This window comes from Microcaecilia unicolor, chromosome 5 (genome assembly GCF_901765095.1).
Source record: "Microcaecilia unicolor chromosome 5, aMicUni1.1, whole genome shotgun sequence".
Taxonomy (NCBI): Eukaryota; Metazoa; Chordata; class Amphibia; order Gymnophiona; family Siphonopidae; genus Microcaecilia; species Microcaecilia unicolor.
This window is the reverse complement of record NC_044035.1, coordinates 120,593,853-120,604,029: the sequence shown is the minus strand read 5'-3', so window position 1 is coordinate 120,604,029 and position 10,177 is coordinate 120,593,853. Positions and strand designations below refer to the sequence as shown.

The 10,177-nt window shown below is 42.0% G+C and overlaps 1 pseudogene; it reads right to left on the bottom strand.

Annotated features, from left to right (window-relative positions):
- Window positions 1-4,384: 4,384 nt before the first annotated feature.
- Window positions 4,385-9,028, bottom strand: LOC115471276 (annotated as a pseudogene).
- Between the last annotated feature and the right edge of the window lie 1,149 nt (window positions 9,029-10,177).

Here is a 10,177-nt window from a genome sequence, read left to right as displayed (position 1 = left end):
GTAGATGACTCCTGGCTGGTGTCCTTGATGTGCTCTTCATCTCCCACAGTGTCCTCCTGTGAGTGCTCAGCATCCACCAATTCACCCTCCTCCTCCAGATGTGCCTGTGCTGCCTGCTGGCTGATGGTTTACAGCTCTCTATCAGACTCTGTGTCCTCACTGCATAGGGAAAGTAGAAGAAATGTGTCTGTTGCACTAGCTAACCTGGCAGTCTGCTGTATTCTTCCTGAACATACCCCTTCATGTGCACTTCTAGACCACAGCTGATGAGGAATGACATTGTCATGCAACACAAAGATGTATGCCTCTACATTCAACACTGCAGGAGCCAAAGGGTAGGGTACACTGTGTACCTCAGAGGCCAGGGTGTCAGAGAACCACACAGCCGGATGAGAACAGAAAGAAGGACTGTGGAAGTGGTGTGGAGGGCACAATGAGAGGAGGAACACAGAGGCATAGAAAGCAGGGATAGACATTGGTTGGTGATGGGCCTAGGGAGAGGTGGGGAAAGAAGGCACCTAAACATTACAGATACAGGGGCCCTCCACTGAAGAGCTGAGTGGCCCCAGACCTGCCCACTAACCTGTACTCCCTGTAAAATTGTTGGGACATAGCCCCTGATAACCAGCCTTTCAGCATGTACTCTGGTGTGCCTTCTTACCCCATCCCCTACCTACCTGAGAACCTGTACTATACATGGGAATGTTGTCAATGACCCTCACACACACACACTGTGCTTGAGGAAGAGAGGGTGACAGATAGAACAGCCAGCACAGTTTGTTTGCACAATCTCACCTGATTCTTCAGCCTATGCTGAGGTGTCCTGGCTTCCCAGGCCATGGATACCGTCCTGGGAAAGGAGCCTGTGCACCATGCAATCCATAGGGGTGAGGTTCATAGTGTCCGCACCCAGGAGGTTGGCCCCAGCCTTGTGCCTCACAAACCTCTTCAGCTGCTTCCATTTTCTTTTGATGTCCTCTATATCTCTATGTGCGTGGTAGACCACATTAACCCCCCTGTTTACTAAGCCACACTAGCAGCTGCCATGCGCTAATGCCGACATAGCACATTTATTTTAAATGGGCTGTGTCGGCATTGCCACACAGCTTAGTAAACAGGGGGTAAGCTTGTCTCATATGGTAACCCATTCTTTTTCCTTGGTATATGTACACATAGTTTGCCCCTTAGGAGCAAAGAGATTGGCATGGCATGCCATGAGCTCAATCTCACTATCACTGAAATTGCACTTCCTGCTCAGGGCCTTCTTTTTGGGTACCATAACAATTCTGGGATGTGGAGGGTTGAAAATCCCAAGATGCACATTTTTATAGGGCACTGAAGATGTTTCAGCTACAACCATTTAGACATTTTGGAGATGGATGGGTTTTTTTTATTATGACCCATGCATGAAAATGTTTTGGGAAGAATGACCTATTTACCTATTTACTGTTTAACAACTGATGCAGTGGGACTGTGGGTATCTATGCAGCTGTGAATGTTGTTGAGAACCCCATTTTTGGCCGCCTGCCTGACCAGAGGGGGGTACCCTGGGAATGGGTGTGTGGACCATGTTATTTTCCGTGATCTTCTTGTTGCGTTCTTCCATATTTCTTGAATGAAGCCTTTTTTGCCCTTATTTTTTCAGCCACTTGTTTGGAGAACCATATAGGCTTTCTGTTTCTCTTTTTTTTTGTTTACTTTCCTTGTGTAAAGTTCAGTTGCCATATTTATAGCAGCTTTCAGCTTGGACCGTTGCGCTTCCACTTCACCTATGCCTACCCATGCCATCAGTTCCTTCTGCAGGTATTTCCCCATTTACCCAAAATCAATACATCTGAAATCCAGTACTTTGAGTTTTGTGCTTTTGCTCTTATATCAAACCATAACATTCCCTGAGTGGATGCAAAATGCCCCTATAATTAAATACCTCTATAAAAATAGGAAAAAAAGGACAACATCTGGAAAGTTGTGTATACTAATGGGAATTTTTATTTATTTATTTGCAAGATTTATACCCTGCCGTTTGGAAAACCATCATGATTGGGTACGTGATAATAAAATAGTACAAAATGTTAGACCATTACTGTTGGACAATGTGGCCAAACAGGAGTCATGACCTACAACAGAATGAAACAAGGCTACATAGCACAACAATAAATATCTAGAGACATCTTTGAATTGCTCTGGATAGCAATTGGGATTTAGGAAGGCTTTTATCTGGCAGATTTAAGACTGCAGAGGAACAAATTAATATTTTGACTGGAACTTTTTCTGAACAAGCACTTAAGATATCAGACTGTGGAAAGTGTTAGGAGACTTTAGAAGAAAAGGTTAATAAGACTGACTCTCTTGAAGTTGCCTTAGTGAAAGATAATTTGGTATTAAAAAGAAAATTAGAAGTAATGAAAAATATAACTAAGAAAAAAATTTGTGATTTATTAATTTTCCAAGGAAGACTGGCTTATCTGCAGAAACTATGTTAAAAATATATGATAAAGGAGAATCGGGGGGCGTGTCTTAAGATGGCGGCATGCTGAGTTCTGTGAGCGTGTCTCTGCTATGGTTTTCTGAATTTACTCCTTTTTTCTTCGTGACAAGATGCCCCATACCAAACGTAAGGGGATTGTAAGAGCAGCAGCCTCGACTGCTCTGACATCTTCCCCGGTACAGCAAACTATGGAGAGATACGCTACAAAACCACCTACCCTAAATACCGAGAGGGGCCCCGCTGTCTCGGTGGGTGAAGAATCCCTGGGAGACTTGGGGCTGGAAATTTCACTCTCCCCTCCGGATCTCAATCCCCCGCCGCTCCCCGAAGCATGTCTATCCCGACGCGATCGACCTGACCCGGAAGTGGTTGAAGGTATGACGACGATTCGAGGAAAGGGAGAAGCAGTGCATGAGGGAGGCCCGATTCTGAGTGAGTCAACGGCTGAGCGTTTTGCTCCGACAAAAAAAATAGCGGCTGTGTCACTGGAGAGCATTTGGAGTGCTCTCCAGCGGGTAGAAGCGACGGTTGCCAATTCAGCGAAAGAAATAAAAGAATTAGTAAGTACAGTCGAAAATCTTTCCATATCATTTAATGCTGCAAAACAAGAAACATTAGAGCAAATGGGTGCTCTTAAGCAAGATGTTGTTAAATTGAAGGATATTTCAGCCTCAATTGTAAAAGATAATTTATCTACACAGCGCAGATTAGAACAATTAGAGAACTTTAACCGTAGGCTGAATTTAAGACTCTTGAATTTTCCGAAGGAACTGGGAATTAATCCTCAAGATGCCTTTAAAGCATATTTGTTGGAAGTTTTAAAATTTTCCCCGGAAACTATACCACCATTGAATAAGGTTTATTATATTCCAACAAAAAAATCACCTGAAATCTCTGCTGAAGCTATCCCAGATGAAAACCAAGAAGAACCTTTGAATGTATCTGAACTTTTAGATTTAACACTGAATGTGAACTCTGAAAGAACTACCTTAATAGCATCTTTTATTTTCCAACAAGATGTCGATGCGGTAATGCGTATTTACTTTAAAAAAATGCAAACTTTGTTTAGAGGTAAAAAAGTCTGGATTTATCCTGATATTACTAAACAGACCCAGGAAAGGAGGAAATTGTTTTTACTTATGCGAACAGATGTAATATCTTTAGGTGCCTCCTTTTACCTTAATTACCCATGTAAATGTGTTATTAAGTATATGAGTTTAAAATATATCTTCTACCAGCCAGAACAGCTGAAAGCATTTATAAATATGAAAAAAATTGGTCAACCGCCGATCTAGATGAGATAATATGAAATAATTGGATAGGTTGCATGCTAAGCATATTACCACTTTTGAGTTTTTCCTCTTTTCTTTTAGTAGTTTTTCTAAATTAGACTAGCCCCCTGCTTTAGTGGTCTAAAGAAGAGTAAAAGATATAATTTCCTTGAATTTTTTTTTTTGTATGTTTATGGAGAATTTATCTCTGTATAAAATATACATGTCTGTATTTCCTGTTCAAATGTAACAGATTGTTTAATTTGATTTAAAACGAATAAATAAATAAATAAATAAAAATATATGATAAAGGTACTAGGTATAGCATCAGATCATTTCCACTTATGACTAAGATGTTTTATTTTCCTTTTTCTTCTAAATGTAGGGATGGGAGTGATCACTCAGGAGGAATAGATTTCTCTATTGATAGTTTAAATGTATCTCAGAAATCTGTCCCTTTACTTTGATTTCTACTTTTTCATCAGAAAAAGAAAGAGGAAATTTTTGAAACCATACTGCAAAGCGCTGCCCAATTACCATGGGGTTAGCGCATGAGCACTTACCGCCAAGTAAATAGGAGGCGATAAGGGCTCATGCAGTAAATGGCCAGGCACTAATTTTTTTTCAAGAGGGTTAAGATTTTATTCAACTATATCACTGTAGTTCAAAGAATAGAAAACTCATACACAATTCACGTCATTTAATTCAGTTAATGCATAGACATTTAAAGGTCTGCTCGAACTCCAAATCCAGGTCCTTTTGGCAGTTGTGTCAGTGAAGTCAGTCCACCAGCTGGTTCACAAGAGAAGCGTCCATTCCTTGGACCTGGTTTTGTATCCCTACCAGCTTCTAGTTCATCAATTATATTTTCAATATCTTTTGGTGTCAAGTCTTCATATTAGTTAACATTGATTTGCACCATTGGTGCATTCACACAGGCACCAAGACATTCCACCTCTGTCAACGTAAACAGTTTGTCAGCAGTAGTTTCTCGAACTTGTATACCAAGTTTTTTCTTAATAGCTTCTAGTATACCATCAGTCTCGAAGCATGCAAGGTGTTGTTGTGTAGATCTGAATGTGGTATTTTCCGACTGGTTTGCGATTGAACATTGTATAAAATGTTGCCACTTCATATACTCTCATGGGTGGCATTTGTAAAATCTCAGCGACCTTGTTCATAGCAGAAATAGGCAGCCATCTATTCTGCCTCTGTGCCAAATCCAATACTGGAATCATAGCAGCTGATTTATGTCCCTCTGGGTAGTTTTTTATAATAGCTTCTACTCTCGTGTAGTTTTCTGCTGTGAAGTCAAATGGCGTATTTGGATTGTTCTCAGGTGTATCTCTGTGCACAAACAAGGCTCCTTTGCCTCCACTGCACAAAGCTGTTTTATGGAAGTAGAGGACCTATTTCACCGAGCACTGCAGGACTGTCCAGAGCATGGCGAGATCAGTCTCACCCAGGCACTAATTTCTAACTTAGCGCTTGGCTATTAATTCCGTAAATCGAAGTTCTTACTAGAAAACTAAGAAAAGCAGTTACATATATTGAATTAATAATTGGAGGATGGTGGGGTTGTTGAGCCAATGATGAAGTGAGTGCATAAGTCTCTGCATATAAATATATAGACGCAGTGTGGCAAGGCTGAGGTTCACAATCTTTCACATTAATCTATAACAAGACATTTGTGGAGAAGCTGGTTTTATTTGATATTCATTAAGCTACATTGAGTATCTAATAGATGTAAATCAAAGTTCGGCATTTTTGCAGATGCTCTTAGAGGTGGCCTGAGCATGTGGGAAAATCAAGCGCTAAAAATAGTACAGGCCACTTTTTAGCATGTCTTTATAAAAGGACCCCTTAGTGACAAGGCTGTTATTAAATCAATTGCAGAAGATCAATTAGTGGTTCAATTTGTTTAGAGCTTGGGTATGGTCTTGCTGTATGTCTTTTTCCTTTCTAAGTTTCTTTCTTTTCTCCTTAATGCTTTGCCTCTCTAAAAATTGTTGACTTTAATATAAGGACAAATTTTGTTACTTTATTTTATTTATCTTGTATTTCACTTGGTTACCTGTAAAGCCCTGAAATATTTCTCTACAAGTTTGTTTTAAAATGTTGTTAAAATTACATAAAAATAAAATTTTAAAAAACTTAGATATAGGCAAAATACTATCTTGCTTTATCTCCAGAATCTCACAGAGATATATTTTACAACAGTTTTTATTGGCTGGACTATGGAAGCTTGCAAAAGTTAGTTATCCTGGAATTGAGGGCTTGCAGTTTTCCATCATTTCCAGCTTCCTGTTTATCACCATTTTATCCTGATCAATCCTACTTGAGTAGATGATAAATTAGCAATTCTTTGATCTAAAGCCTCCATTCATGTTTTATAATTCCTCAATTCTTTCTCTTGAAGCAACAATCTCCCATGAGTTTTTAGGCAAACTTTAACCTAATTGGGAAAAGAATTATCTAAAGACACCAACACAGCACTTCTGTCAGAGCTCACGACCAAGACGGCCGCACCTCCCACCTCTGTCTTGCTTGCAACTACTCTCTGCATCTTCCTGGTGACCTCCAGTACCCAGAAGCTTGCCTATCATGGGGCAGGGCAGTGGCGGTGCAGCCCAGTGGACAGGAGTTCCCTGCCTCGAGCTGCATTCGCCAGAGAGCTGTGTGTGCACTGCGGCCTGCACGCTGTTGATCCTGCGAGAGTAGAGCCGCATGAGCTGGGTTGGAGAGCATAGTAAGAGGACCGATGGTGAGATGCTGACTCCTGCCAGGGGTAGAGAAGACACCAAGCAGAGCTCCCCCAAGAGACCACCAGCGGGGAAAGGGGCTGAGAGAGAGCCAGGAGGCTATCAGCAGAGAAAGGGCAACATCAATGAATGGCTGGCAGAGTTGGCCCACATTGCAGGAGAGGGAAGATACCCTATTGACCCAGTAGGAGGAGATCCTCAGGGAAGGTAACTGAGACCTGGGGTGAATATCATCCATGGTGGCAAGGGGCAGGTGAGCCTAGGTCCATCTGAACTGGTGGCTGAAGGACAGGGAGGCTCAATTACAGCTCAGGGACAGTGTGAGAACAGACCTGCTTGGCACCTGGTCACATACGTGAGTCATCCAGCTCAGCTGCCACCGTGCTTAAACAATTAAGACCTAAAACCTCAGTGTTCATCAAGGACATTTACACTCAAAATCAGGTCTTCTGGGCAAGGGCCATAGCAACACAGCTAAATTGCAGTCATCAATTTCCGTCCCATCCCCCTCCCCGGCTCCTCTTGCCTTGTCTATAGGAGTGGCACAATCCACAAAGCCTGAAGCCATCTGGGATTTGGTCCATAAAGAGATTCAAGGAGCCAAGGCAGAAATCATGGAAATGGTGGTTGCCAGGTTGGAGGATAGATTTGAGGCTCTGACCACCCGTCTGGATGCTCTTGAATTGAAAATTCATGCCCTCGAGGAAGACTGGGAGGAAGAACGATCCTTAAGAAGTGCTTTACAGAAATAACTGGAATACCTGATGGAGAAATTGGAAAACCAGAAAAACAGAACTAGACGTTCTAACCTGCGGATCCTCTGAGTCACGAAGGGCAGAGAGGGTAAAGACTTAGTGGTCTATGACCAAACCCTTCTATGGGCCTGCTTTCCAGAATCTTCTGCCTCACCGCAGTTTGAAATTGAAAGAGTCTCCAGAGAATTGCGGACCTGACCAAAGGCAAATTTGCTCCCAAGGACTTTTGTGGTCAAATTGTTGTGCTTTCAAGAGACAGAGTTGGTGTTAAGGAAGGCAATACAGCTCAGAATCAGCTCTTATGATAATGAAGAAATTCAAATTTTTCCAGATCTGAGCTTGGAAACATTACAGAAGCCTAAAGAACTGCTTCGGTACAAAATGGAAATACAAAGTAAAGGCCTACATGTGGGACTGTGATATCCGTCCAAACTGATGGTAACAGTCAGTAGCAGATGCAGATCCTTGATTACTCCTAAAGAAGCTCACAAATCTATTCTAGAATTGGAAAAGGGGGCTTGAGCCTCTGCCAGGGCCCTACAGCCTAGACCCACAAAGGGTACATTTTGGGTCATGATGCTGGCCCAGGGGACCATCGTTTGCTCACAAGGATGAGAGAGAATAGTTTGGGGAACAGACCTTTGACGCAGAATGCAACAGCCGAGAGGAAGAAGACCCCAGCTCTGATGAATCATCTGATGCTGGAGAACCTTGGGTCTCTGAGAAAGTTCCTGTACCTTCTTACTAAGACCATGGCCTGGGGGTTGGCCAGTCTCCAGTGGATGTGGTTTAATATCTCTTGGAAGGGGATGTGATTTGTTCTGTTTCTTTTAGATTGGGGATTCAGCTGCCTCACTCTGCCAAATTGGTGTGCTCTCTTAATGTGGGAACTCTCTTAGCCACAATGAAATGACTATTAGAGGGTTGGTCAGCATTACCCTTATCCCTGTCTTGCCAGATCAGCCTGTATAGGATAGTGGTCATTCCCAAGTGGTTGTATGTGCTCCAAATTTTACCCACCTAGATAATTAGGAATGACCTTTTGCAAGTGGCCAGGCTTGTGACAAAATTCTGTTGGGGAGGTAAAACTGTGACATTGTGCTTACCATATTTGTATGGCAACTGAAGGGTGGAGGAATGGGTCTGCCAAATTTGCAATTATATAATTATGTTTGCCTTATGCATCATCTGGGGGACCAAATGTTAGACCAAATGGATTATATTCCCCTCACATATGAACAATTACTCCTTACCTTGTATAATATTTGGTCCTTTCTACAGGTCCCTCCTCATCTCCTTCCCTATTCATTGGGAAGGAACGTACTATTTTGACCACTAAAAGACACCTGTAATACACTGACACGATGATTGGATAGTGCTCCCATAGAAACTGACCAATTGTCAATACATGGTAATATACAATTTCTGCCAGGATTAGATAACAATACTTTTGTTCATTGGGAAACTCAAGGTTATATTGTGGTGGAGGATATTCAAATGAAACTCTATCTCACACATAAAGAGACTAAGCCCTACTTCTTAACTCACACTTGTTAATACTTAGTGCCTGCTCCTAGCAGGCCCAACTCCAGAACTTCACTTCTACTCTTGACCCATTTTCAAACACTGCACTAGTCACAGGCTGGGTAAATACTTCACACTATTAACCTCCTGTCTTGAACTACCTTCCCATACTGCGGTCACAGGATAGGAACTCTCCTGGAGGACATTTTCCTCTTGCACCAGAGACATCTTCAAACACTGCTGCCTGACCTTGGAATCTGTCTTGGAGCACCCACTCTTCCTGTTCTGAGCCTCTGTCCTATTTCCTTGCTAGGGATTTTAACCTGCTTTCTGCCTGAGCCCAGCCCTCCTGACTCAGCAGTCAAACATTCCTTTAATGTGGCCTTCCAAAGGAGTGTTCTTAAGGGAAGCTGTGTTTACACTACTCACTCCCTCACAAGATGATTATAAAGCAAAATCACTGAAAGAGTCCAACAGCACAGAAAGACCTCCTACCTAATCTCTCAGGATGACATTTTGGGTATGCCCCTTTAAAAAAAATGTTTTAACAAAAATGTACAGAAATGTGTGTGTAATCTTCATTAAAAAAAAAAAAAAAACTTTGTGTACTTATCTTAGTAAAACATGCAGTCCTGTCCAAGAAGAATCTTCAAGTCTTTATCTTAGTGAAACATGCATTTCTAATGCTAGCATTTCCGCACAAACAGTGCAGAAGATAGTTTGTATTGTCATCTCACTGCACACCTGGAGCCAGACCAATAAACAGAAATAAGTTAATTCAAAATTCATGAAAAGAGCTTTAAAATATTTTTTAAATAACATAGTTACAACTGAACTCACTACTGCCTTCAAACATTTGAAGCATGTTTATGTGACCATGTGCCAGTTCACCTGGCAAGAATTAATACAAGAGAGAATCCAAGGAATAGGGTAGATTGGCTCTTCCAACCCCCCCCCCCCCCCCCCCCATGGGCGACACTCGTTCAAAAGGGTGATCTTTATTGATACAACTCAAAAAACTCGACAGTTGCAGTGTTTTGGTGGCAAAACGCCTGCTTCAGGAGTCTATAAAAGGTGGGATGATGTGGGGTACAAATGCAATAAATAATAAATAATAACATATATAACACTAGTGTAAACATATAGATCATAAATATGTAGGGTGCAATTGGTAGTGGCCCTCAGATACTGGAGATGCCTGACCTAACACAAGAGCAACAGGATGGTCTCAGCGAGGAGGAAACGCAGTTCTCCTGGGATGAGAGCAGACCCCTTATGGGCAGAGGCCCATGAGTTGGCAGGGCCAGATGCCACACCAGCTGAGATCCTGCAGACCTACATGTTAGAGCATCAGCGGCTAGATCAGCTGCGGAATGA